We start from the raw sequence: 12665 nt of genomic DNA on the forward strand, positions 1-12665 counted from the left end.
ATCTCAGAAGAGAGTGATCCACTGATGTTGTCTACCTACTCCTCACTAGCTGGAAATTAACTCTGCTCTGCCTTCCAAACGCACCCAACACCTCCTGGTGGAACAAAGAGTTAATGCACAGACTTTTTGTGATGATTTAGAAATACTTCTGTGTGACCTGTTCTGAGTTGTGTTAATCTCTGGGATCCATTTGCTTACATACTGAGAGGAAACATTTTTCGCAATGAAAACCACTCTCTTTTGTAACCTAAATCTAGAAGTCCTTTAAAGAACAGCAACTTCTGCATGGTTTTCTTGAACTCCATGGCAAGAAGGAGTGTGACCAGTTCAAATCATTTGTTTGGCTAAATCCTTCTGTTTGTCAAATTAATGTCACACAGCTTCTGCTTTGAAATTAGAAAAATTCATACAGGAACAAAAAACAAAACATTTCCATGATACTTTGTTTTTTTGGGAGTCATACGGATCAGTAGATGCAACATTTAATTAGTTTTTCACTAACCTGGACAAGCAGGAAAGATATGATTCACCCAAAGTGAAGCACTGACTGGGTTTTTATTATTCAAACATTGACAAGATAATTCAGGATAAACCAGACAAACTCATGCAATGCATTTTACTGGATGTTATATCCCTCCTGTTAATACCTTATTCTATAGAGGGATTTGCATACTGTGCTGATATGCTAAGATGAATCAGTGTCATCCAATAACAAGAGCCTGTTTTAGTTGCATAAGCCCTTTGTACTTTTTTCTGTTTGTGCTCTTTTCCGCCTCTGAGATCATGTTGCCAAATCTGCAGTCACTCAGACTTCCACAGGGGCTTCAGGAGCTTATACTTAGCTGTGTTATGTGTTACCGAATGTTTTAGTCTCCCGCAAACAAGGATTTAAGGCCATTCAGTGTTTGCTTTTTCATTCAGTGAAGGCTTGCTGAACAGACTGTCAGAAATGAGGGATTAAAGCCAAAGCCATGCATGAACTTATAACTATAACGTCTGCACTGACTCCGCACAGCTGAGGGATGGTGGACAAGGAAACGTCATTTCAACTGCCTGAAGGGAGAAGAAAAATGAAGGGAGTACAGATTTCTATCATGAGCTGTGGATGTATGAATTATTTGGAAAAATGGTCCAGTAAAAATGATATGAAACTCAAAAACTGTGAAATAATTCCACTTTTTAAATAATTTTTTGCATGAGGCTTTAACAGCCAACCAAAGTTCTTTTTAAATAATCGTGTGAACTCATATGGAGTGCTGACCCGTACGGGTGCTGCTGGTTTCTGGGTTGTCTGGGCCTGTGGAGGCTCATAGAGAGGAGGGGGGGCACTTTAAGAAAAACATAGGTGTGTCTTGCAGTCCCCTTGAAGCTCATATGGCCGCCACAAAGAACATCATGAAAATGAAACATACTATTGTCATGCATGAAGTAAGTGATTCAAAAAGTAGTTGTAAGGATAATGAAAGTTACACGCACTTCTGAAGTGCGGGAGGTACTGTTGTAAAATGCTCTTACACCACACTCTAGTTGTTAGTACGGTGTGAATACCGGCACCCTTTATGATCGTGTGCCAATGGTGCACGCATGAGGTGTCCAGGAGATACGTATGTGCCCTTTGGCGCGCCCGTAGGATGTCCACACAAACCAAGGTCTGATTATTTAATTTCTTTATTTCTAACAGTCAGCCTGTGTGCATGGAGCCCACAAGAACCGTGCATTTGTGTCATGAACAGCACTAATGGAGCCCTTGGGCAGTACCCATGATTTGGAGGTAATTTCATAAATGAAAAATCTGATACGACATGTCTGCATCTCACTTATTTCACCCCTACTTACCCTTGCATGTAGTGTAAGTGTTTGTTTTGACCTGTGGCCCCCAGCATCCCAGCAGAAAAAGATTTGGAAAGACCGCTTTTGTGTCTTACAAACGGTTTTCCCACATTTTGCCTACAGACAACCCATACCCAACTGGAAGTTGGTACTAAAGTGAGAAAATGTCAAGCTAAGCAGTCAATGGAAAAACATTGTTGCCAGGTTTATTGTAGGCGTTACATTATAAGAATAACACGATAGGTGAAATTCACAAAGTAGGATTACAGATGTTTCACGGCTGTAAACCCCTAACTTACACTAAACACTTTCTACACTTTTCTCAGACAGACATCACATTTTTGCACTTTTGATTAAACTCTCAAAGTTCAAACATTTGTAGAAAAAAAAAGTCCAGGATTGTAGACTGAAAAGAAAGATCGGCTTGTGATCGAAAAGTTCCTTAGCCAAAGCAGTGCAAGGTCATTTTGGGTTCAGTAGCTTTTACGATGAAAACGTGTCGTACCCCAGGTCAAATAGTTTGCTTTTTGTGGAAAAACAACTCAAACTTAAAAATAACAAGATTCAAGTACTAATACGATTTCATATTTTCATATTAACTAGATGAACTGCCAACGATCCACAGGACTATAATCCTCCCAGTACCTCGACCAACCCGCCTGGAGGCTGGGAGCTGTCTGACTATGTCAGCAGGACCACTGGCCACATGGTGAAGAGCAGGAGGAGACACTGGTGAAAGGGGCTGTCCTTTAACAGGCTTCTCAACAGCCACATGTTGGATGATCTTGACAATGAAATATGAACCAAGGTAACAGGGAAGCAGACTCCTGGAACCCCCCGCCCCCTTTACTAGCATATCAGTGGAAGAGACCCACACTTGATCTCCCACCTTGTACTCTGGAGGAGCTGATCACCGGTGGTCAGCCACAGCGGTGAGCCTCTCCTGGTTCTACAGCAACTGGAGTTGATAACCCTTCCAGCTGCACCAGAACTCTTAAAGAAGAATTAGCTTATCTAACGCTACAACTACTTGTTGAATACTTCAGCAGATGGGCTTCATCCAGATGGGGTTGGGGGACGGCTGGGGGTGCAAGATGAGCCAGAGGAGAGGTCCACGGCCAGGTACAGGAGCACGTGCGAGCCAACAGGAATCTGGAAGCACTCCCGCTCCCCCGGAAGGGAGTGGGAAAGAGGAACAATATAGGAATGCCACTGCACTAAACAGAGGCATGGAGAAATAAATAATAGATTGATGATATTTTGTCAATGGCGTTCAAAACACTGTAACTTTCTGAGTCCAGTTGCACAGCATTCATCACAATCCCAAGTCTTTTTTTTTGTCTCCAGGCTTCACAGGTCTGCAGCTCCGCTCATTTTACTATCTCTGACTCACAGAAACCTACTAAAGAAGAGTTTGAAACCGGTTGGAGACACATCTGTGACCATTTAAATTATTATTTCTTCGACATTGTAGAACATTACAAGATTATGGCAGGGATATTCTTAAGGCCAAATATTTGCTTTTACAGCTTTTGTCTTCTGCTTGTTTTTCTGTTTGTCCTCAAAGCTTCTACTACCTCTGCATGTGTGGCATGGTGTAATTTTTGCTTTCAAACTCCAAAAATATGTATATTCTCCTCTGAAATCCTTTGTTCACAAACTTTAAATGAAAATAGAACGTCGGGGTGGACTCCCAGTAAACTCTCCTAAACTCTTTATTCTACGCTGTTGTATTGAAATTAATGACACAGTAAATTGCTGAATATGTGTTACACATTACAAGACTCCCAGAGAAAATTGAACGTTTTTCTTATTTGTTTTCTGTTTTCCCTTAAAAGAGACTCATCCCTCAGGAGTGTGTCTTAATAAAACTGAACAAAGAAGCGCATCAATGAAAAATATTGAACGTGTGCATTAAGAAAAAAGCTTGGAAGTAGCTTGTTACTTCAGGGACCAGAATCCTTAATTCTATTAAACACCTTTGTGTGCTGCTGCTTTCACTTATTGAAATCACTCATCAATTCTGTTTCTGCTGCCAGAAGAAATGCATTGAAACACGTGGGCAAAGGTTTTGGATGCACTGCATGCTGCCAGTGAATTAAGGTCACTCTGCTGGGACAAGGGAAATGCTGTTCAGACAGATGGAAGTGTCAGAGTAGTGTTCATGAGAAGCTGCTGTGATCCAGCGGAGTCAATCACAATGTAATTGAGCCCGTGATCCAGAGGATGGGGCTGAAGCATTAACCACACACTACAAATGTGCAATTCTTGTTTATGGCACAGTAAAACTGCAGCCTTGTACTCACATGGCAAGGATAATTTCACTTTAAATCAGATTTCCTTGTGGCTCTGGTCTGTTTGACAGCCTGCTGAGGTGTGTGCATGGTTTGACTGAGGACCAAACAAACAGAAAATGGGCAGGAAATTGGACTGTCCTTCTGAACATTGATCATACAGCATTGTTGCCTTGAAAAGGAAGATTTTCCTGATGCAGTGGATTGCCGGCCCCAACAGAAACTCACCCATTAACATCTTTTTTACACTGAACAAGACAGGAAACAGAAAACTCTGACACTAAATGGAAGCATGTGATTTTCCAGGATGGAATTTCTGCAGTTAAGAGTCTGGTCTTTTTTTGCTGCAGCCAATATTTCCCTTATGTCTTCTTTGCTTTCATTTAGTATAGATGCTTAATCGAATGACATACGTATTTGTGATTTTCTGTGACAGCTCTGTGGTTGCATCCATGTTTTTCCACAAAGGAGGGTTCACCTAGAGTCCTTGAGTCACTGGCTTTAGGAGGGAATACTCCCGCCCTTCAGGGACTCGCCAACTACCATATTAATTAGCCTTTCCAGCTTGCGGCCAACCTGCTAACCTATTTATTGAGTAAATCATTGGTTCTTATGTCATCATTCCTTATATTAAAATAGGAACTTATCTCAGAGTTGCTCCTTAGTGTCAAAAACAAATCTGGAGCAGGACAGAACCCGGCCTGAAGACCATTCTTTGGGCTACAAATCTTGTAGGATTTGTTCCAGAAATCAAGATAAGTTCCACTTCTGATTCCGGGAGGATTTCAAGAATTGTCTAAAGATTTTCTCACAGTAGACTGTTATCAAATAATTGGAGCAGTACACCCCATTTAGATAAATACAAAGTTCTGTCAGTTGTTCGTCCTCTTTCATGTGAACTTGCTTGGGTTTTGCCCCTCAAGACATGTGGCCTGTGCATGTGGCCACATTTATCTCATATGTTTAAAGTTCCTTTAACAAATCTTTGAGTCTAACTGTCTCCAACTGCAGATCAGGAGAGATGATACCTGAAGCTCATTTTTTTCATTGTTCTCATTTTATCTCCTCCCAGATATTCTTTTCTTCGACTGCAAACCCTTTTATTCCAAAGCTTCTTGGTCAGTCCTGATGGTTAACTGCAAACCATTAAGGACTTTCTATTAAGTAAGCAAATGGCACTCTTTTATCTAACACAAAATCAAGGTAATGAGAATGTAATGGGAGCTTTGTATCACCATGGAATGTTTTTCCTTAGTTTTTTTAGATTTAAACGTGCAAAGAGCATCATCCGACTCAAATAAAAGTTCATCTAATTTACTCATTTTCCAGAGTTCCTGCTGCTCAACACAGAAACAAAGGGATCAAACTCCCTCATACCAGCTTTTGTTGTAAACTCTGTTCTTCATTATAAATAGAAAAAAATGGCAGTTGGCTTTCTAAGCAGCTGAGTTGGACAAAAAGATGCAGAAAGCGCACTAATTAGCAGCAACAATGCTGGCAGTGGCAGAGTGAAACCATGTAACACGTGTGCTCTCTGGTATGATACTTGTCTGTAATAGTTTAGGGTTCATCTTCTGTAGAATAAGTCCTTTGCAGTGCCCTACTGAGTTTTGATGCCAGAATGCCTGATCCTCTGCTTGGGCTGAGCAGCGCTTGAGGTGAAGGCTTCAGTCTTTCATACACTTCAAAGACCAACTACTTTTCATATGAAATTCATGTAGATATGAGTAAACATCGGAGTTGGAGCGGTAGCAGACTCAAAGACCCTTATGAAGACTTCGCCTCTGTCACATCTGCAACAGTCACAAAGCCAAACAAAGCAGCACATTCCTGCAGGCCTCCAGCACAGTGTTCTGTTTGAGGTCATGAACCTCGTATATATGTATACCAGTATAAATATATGGTAAATATCTCATTTGCTTGTAAATTTGATTCCAAAAGAGTGAGTGCCAAACCAGCCACAACCCTCAAAGCATGTTACTGAGACAGACTTACTACTTAAACATTCCAACAGAACGTTTTGACCTTCTTAGTGTTTATTTCCACTTTGGTAGAACAGATGCAATGAGCTCTTGTCCATTGGAGGAAAATGGTGGGTAAAGACTTTCCCCAACCCAACACACTGGGTCAAAGTTTATTACCAAATTATGGGTCAAACTAACCAACTTATGATCCAACTGCACTTACCCAGCATGTGGGTTACCAAAATATCCCAGCATTTTCTTTAGAATGTGGGGTGTAGAGGATGGCAGTGTGAACTTGACATGAGCGGTTCTAGAAGGAAACTGAGGACTGCCTTGATCTGGTTCTTCTTCTTCTTCTTCTTGTAGACAAATAAAGGAGATACTGTGTGTGGGATACTACCTTATTAGTCTAGTGTAAAGTAAAAAAAACAAAAAAGCCAATATTCTCCCCAACAGTCCAGTTCTCCTTAAACTAAACCGCTCCCCCTCTGGTAACTGTACTGAATCCTCCGGCTGCCGTCTTTTTTGCCCATAAACTGTTTTGATCTAGTTTTAGTGGATCTCTGATGAGGTGATGAGTAGGAAGTGACAAAAGACATTCCAAATATTGACATGACAATGTCAATATGACATGACAATGACCTTTTTTTTTTTTACTCCAACCAAAAATGGGAAGATATTGCACTTTTATTGGTTTCAAAGCTTTGAGAGAGCCTCTTAAAGAAGAGGGGAAATGTCTTCATCAGCAAAAGATAAACCAAGTCCAGTTGACCAATGCCTTCATTGGATCTACAACTTCTGACCGAGTGCATTCAGCACAGCACTTTTAATGAACTTTTAGAGTAAATACCTGAACAGAGATTAGTTTAACATATTTTTCGGGAAAAATGTGAAAAACTTTTAACCTTTTTAGTTGTTGCATCGTTTATTAAACATCTGGGACCTGAGACTTGTCAAAATATCTGTCAAGTTGTGGGGAAAGAAAGAGTCTGAATGCACACGCTCCTTCAGCACAGGCAGCAGCCATCTGTTGCTTTTCTGCCTGATTTATTTTTACAATCAGGAACTTTTTGCCTTGAAAGGATGAAACCTGCTTAAAGACAGACAGTGTTTCATATTTGCAAGTACATGTCAATGACAGAGATGGAAAAGGTTATCATTGTTGAAATGTTTGAAAAGATAATTTTAGCTGATCTGAACTTCATGAAGATGTGACACAGCACCAACAATCATCTAATAAGAAGCCATTAGAGAGTGTGTATGGACGGGCCCGAGCAGCAGAACAGGCTCTCTGCTGCTTTTCATGTTGATGTTTAACAGATATGACAACAGCAGCTTTTGAACTGCCTGGTTACGAAGCAATTTGTCAAAACTCCTGACAACTCAGACAAGAAATGGTGCTGCAGAGGAATGTTTGTGTCAATCCAGCCTTTGTAATGTAGACAGGCAGCAATAAGTCCAGACATGGAGCCAAAGGTGAAATGCTGACCTGCAGGTCTGTTAGCTCTGAGCATAAAAAAACTGCTAGTCTGATAGAAAACGTCTTTAATCATATTAAGACCAAATTGATCGCCCCTTTCCTTGCTAAAAAATACAAGTAAAAGTGAAATTCAAACTACCCTGACACTTGATCAGAAACATGGTTTTTGTTTTCTCCCTGCATTTGGTTTAAAATCAGTATTACAATATTTTCCTTTTCTTATTCACCTTTTGAGAAATGTAGTTTAAAAATAATTTTTTTAGCTTAGAAAATAAAAAGGAAGCAGCCTATACATTTAAAAATGATCAAAGCTAACATTCTTTTTAAAAATAGAGAGTTACACATGCCTTCAATACATCATGGCCAAATACAGTATGTGACCTGTGTGTTAAAGTGTGTGCCTGCATGTGTGCCTATTGTGTGTTAGGACTGCTTCTTATCTCTGTTGTGTTTTTGGACTGATATGCCGTTGGTTCAAGTCTGAGACCTGATTCCGTCTGAAACAAGGCCCAGCGCTAAATTTCCTCCAAATCTCCATGCAAGCAGGGCCGGCCCTGGTCTTCCGGGGGCCCTAAGCGAAATATAATTTGTGGGCCCTCTAACTGATCAGCAGCACCAAAAAAACCGCAACTGTTGTAAAACAAATTAGATATCTCTATTAATACATTTGTGAATTATTGTTGCTGCCGAAGAATTGAATACGGTATGTTGCCTGCATGTTGGATGCACATTTAGTGTTGCCAAATAAATTTTAAATGAAAAGAAAAAAATACAAATACAAATACAAAAAAATACAAAATAATGCCAAACATTAGGCACTCAGAAAATGACATTCACAAAACTCCAACTTATTAAAAACAGCAACTTAATAGCAAATCAAATATCAATCAAACCATCCAACATAAAGAAAACAACAGCTCAATGAGGGTGATTTTGGAAAGTCATAGTCTTTCTCAGTCTGAAAAGGACCTCTTTGCACCAAATCCATTCTTACTGGATCAGAGAGTGTGGTTGGCCATTCAGCTGGACCAACTGGATTTGAGGTACCGGTAGGTGGAATTTTGGATCCAGTCGGCTCCTTTTTCATACACGCCTCTCTTGGAGCCTCTGGAACATAAGATACATAACTTCAATAAAAGAAAACAGTGAAAAGTAAAACAGTCAAATGTTTTCCCTTTCAACAGTAAATGTGCTGACAGGAGTTTCTTCTGCAGCTAAAAAACAAGAATTATTATTATAAAATAATCAACGATAAAGCAGAATACTACTAATATATTGGCTCATTTAAAATCTGTGTGCAGGTTTTTCACAATTTCATGATCTTTTTATATATTTATAAGAGATTTATTGTTTGATTGTATATTTGCATGAGGTCATATTTATTAATTTAATTATGAACAGTTTGGGGCTCCATACTCTTCAGCTGCTATTTATGAAAAAAGGGGTTATGCAGACACTGTTTTTGAAATGACTTTACATGCTATTAAAATTACCTCAGATGACATCTTCAGTGATGTCAGGAACATTTTGGGATGTGGACGCTGCACCACCTCCAATACTTTTTGAGAGCAGAAGAGACTGTGGAAACATCATCATTATGTAAAACCAAAACTGCAAAATACAAATAAGAAATAAATGTACCCATTTATAAATAATAAGTGTGAACACTAATTTCAGTATAAATGGAAATATAAGCATTTATACACTTCTTTATTATTTTGTATGTTCATAATTTTAAAATGAGTATATTTTATTTTGTTTGTCATTTATAAATGAGAACCTTTATTTCCTGTTTGTATTTGGCAGTTTTGATTCTCCATATTTTATGCCAATGCAAGATTTTAAGACACATTGTTGAAAAAGTCAGACTACCTGACTGTCTATGACAGATAAACAGCAGTTTTTATACTGACATAAACCGGAAAATGCAGAACGCAATAAATATGTGTGTTAGCAAAACAATGAAACAATACGATAACGTGAGTTAAAGCATATTTCAGCCATTATACCGTTGTCATTATTTACTCTTCTCTTCGCCGTTTTAGAAGGTCATGTCCAACCTCATCTTGGAAACTTGGGTATCAGAATTATTTTAGTTTTCCATTGGAAATTACGTCAAACGGGTTCGTTTATGTGCAATCTTCACTTCGGATCTATTAGTATTTTACGTAAATTGCGCAGCTGCACAGAAATACTGGATGATGTAAAAATATGGCCCCAATATCCTCCCAACTTACCTTGTGATTGATGTTAAAGTTCTTCCTCTTTTTTCCTTCTTTCTTTTTTCAGCTTCTGATGGAAAAAGTCTCTGTGACATGAAGTTCTCTTGTTGTCGCTTTGATCAGAGTGACAAAATGCGCTCGTTTTTTTTCTTTTTCCCAACTTTATTGAACAAAATGCGCTCGTAAATGCATACTGTGCCAGCCTCAGATGCAATGATGTTGACCAATCGTTGCTAAGAGTGGCGTAACGTCATTATTTGGGTTGCCAGATTGGTTCAGGTGTGTTGAAGGGGGGGATCATAAAAGTGCAGGCAACTTTCTTTTGCACAACATTCAGAGCGCACGATGGTTCAGAAGTTATATGAAATGGGTTGCCAGATTTGGGTCTTTTTTTATTTTATCTTTTTAGCCACTTCGGGGCCCTGGTGGTGACGGGGGCCCTACGTGGCTGCGAAATTCACGGATAGGGAGGGCCGGCCATGCATGCAAGTATTTGGGTGTCAAACAACAAAAATTCGTTGTGTTTCTCAGCAGCTGTTGCTGGTTTTTGGTTCATCAAAGTGAAAAACAGATCAGAGTATTAGACACTGCCAAAGAAAGAATTATAAATTTCACATTTTGAATGATGCTTCACTTACACAGTGTTTCATCTTCATCTAATGTCATGTGGTTTGAGAGATGCGTCCATGATTTAGGCTCTTCACCTTAAAGAAGTTGTCATAAAACAAAAGTCTTTTCAAATGAATATCAATAGTTGATTCCTAATTATATAAACTCGGTTTTTAAAACATTGATTCATTCATTTTTTTTAAACACTTAGAAAGAGCCACTCCAATGAAAATGGTGTTTTTGGGGTTTTTAACATGTTGTCGTAGCTTTTTTATCACGATGCAGGGCGTAAATAAAATAATTTAAGATTAAAACTCCATTTCTGAGTAGTTCATGGTGAATCAAGAGCAGAGGAAAAATACACTTTGAAAAAGCTTGTGTTGATACATACAAACTACAATCATTGGGCCACAAGCGTCCTGCTCCGCTCCATTCTGATGCATTCAAACGCAGACAAATAGATCCATAAACCTCTTTGTTTTCCTTGTCTGAACTGGAATCTGCATGTAAACTGTACGACCGGATAGCTCTGATATTGTTTGCCTTTTTGTTGCACCAGCACTACTAGGTTGAAGGTGTGAGGGGGCTTTAAGTTAGCAGGTGAGAGTGTAAACAAAGGGTTGATGGGAAGTAAAGGGCAGGCTTACTAGCCCTCATCCGTCCCGCCCACAACTCAGAGGTACATTTCTAAGGAATTTCAGCCTCTCTGCAGAAACTATGTACTAGAGAGCAACGCAGGCTGTTAGATTTAGACTAAAATATAATAAGCATAAATGTTAAATGGCGTACCAAAGCCCTTTACAGTCACAGTCCCAGTCACCCATATTCACACACACATTCACACACAGATGGCAGCTCCGCTGCCGAACACCCTATAACCACCAGGAGGAAAGGTGGGGCTCTGTGTCTCGCCCAAAGACACTTAGACATATGAGCTTGCAAGGCGGGAATTAAACCTGCAATCTTCCAATCAGAGGTTTTTACTTTAAATGTGGATTTACTGTGACAGTTGTTCCCTCAGACCATAAAACTATTGCAGAATATCAAGCAACTGGCTGTATAATGTTACAAGAAAGTTGTTCAAATGTGGATTCACTTCTATGATTATATTTAGAAAATGCTAGTTTTAGTAACCGTTTTTCTTTTTTTTATCTATCTGTTGCATCCTAAAAGTCAGACGAGGCTGAAGTTGGCGTCCAATTTAGTTTAGCTTCCACTTTGACAGTTTTGGGTTAAGGGAAAAACTAAATCACATTTGAATGGTTCCTACAGGAAATCTAGAGTAGAAATAAAGTTTAAAGCAGCTGCAGATATTTTACAGAGGATGAAAATGAACTTTATCCTTTGGAGTTTAGAGGAACTGGAGATTGTTCGCCCATTTCAGCCTCATACAGACCAGTCTGTGGAAATATTGTCTGACATTAAACCGATCCGTGGCCTGAAAAAGGTTAGGGCCCACTAGTGAATGATGTAAGAATTTTCAGTTATTTCTCTTGTTTATTTATGACTGCTTCAATGAGTAGAGAGGAATGGATGATGGTTTCTGCAGGCTGTTCATTCCTAGCAGAGTCAGATGTTCTGCTGAACCTTCCTGAATCACCTGGGACACAACACTGTGTTTAGTTAGAAACTTTCACAATCAGTTTCTGTAGGAAATGTTGTTGCTGTTTCTTCCTGGACTGAGCAAACTCAATTCTTTTAAATTAGAATAAGTGTTGGAATTATTTGAGCCAGTCAGACAAATGACTGATCCGGACTACCCAACAGAACTTGTTCTTGGCAGCAGAGCCTCCAATCAGGGTTGGACAACTCTCCTCTGACTTTAGACACAAAATACAATGAGTGCTCATTTGCTTTGTAAAGATTTGTTTTAGCCATGCTGATTTCTAAATTCAATTTCTTTCCCAGCTTCGGAAAAGGTCGTCTGCAATCCTGAGAGCGCCGTAGCCCCTGTTTGATCACTGTTTCCTTTCAAGCTGCAGAGAGAGAATTATTGATTTGGATTCAAATGGAGCCGCAGCAAAGGCGAGAGGTCCATTTGTCGAAGGCTGCTGGCAGCGCCTCTGCAGATAATGACAAAGCATAATGAAGCATGTTAACTCTGTGTTCTCTCATTGTCAGAGTCATCAATGGCAGCAGTTTGATTGGCACCTATTGCTGTTTATTGACATTAACCTCCGCTGGAGGCGTGTGTTTCATCATGGTGCATTGTGACTGATGCAGAGGAAGTGTGCTAATGACGGAGCTGTGACAGTTTGGTGGCACA

General features: G+C 39.6%; 1 long non-coding RNA gene across 1 annotated transcript in view; it reads right to left on the reverse strand.

Moving 5' to 3' along the window:
* Positions 1-8872: 8872 nt before the first annotated feature.
* Positions 8873-12665, reverse strand: part of LOC144994824 (uncharacterized) — an 82924-nt gene continuing 79131 nt past the window's right edge. The window contains exon 3 of the long non-coding RNA XR_013658471.1: positions 8873-12462. This is a non-coding gene — a long non-coding RNA (uncharacterized LOC144994824). The remainder of the gene's footprint in view (positions 12463-12665) is intronic.

Source organism: Oryzias latipes, chromosome 10, assembly GCF_053564925.1.
Source record: "Oryzias latipes strain Hd-rR chromosome 10, Olatipes_Hd-rR_3.1".
NCBI classification, from domain to species: domain Eukaryota; kingdom Metazoa; phylum Chordata; class Actinopteri; order Beloniformes; family Adrianichthyidae; genus Oryzias; species Oryzias latipes.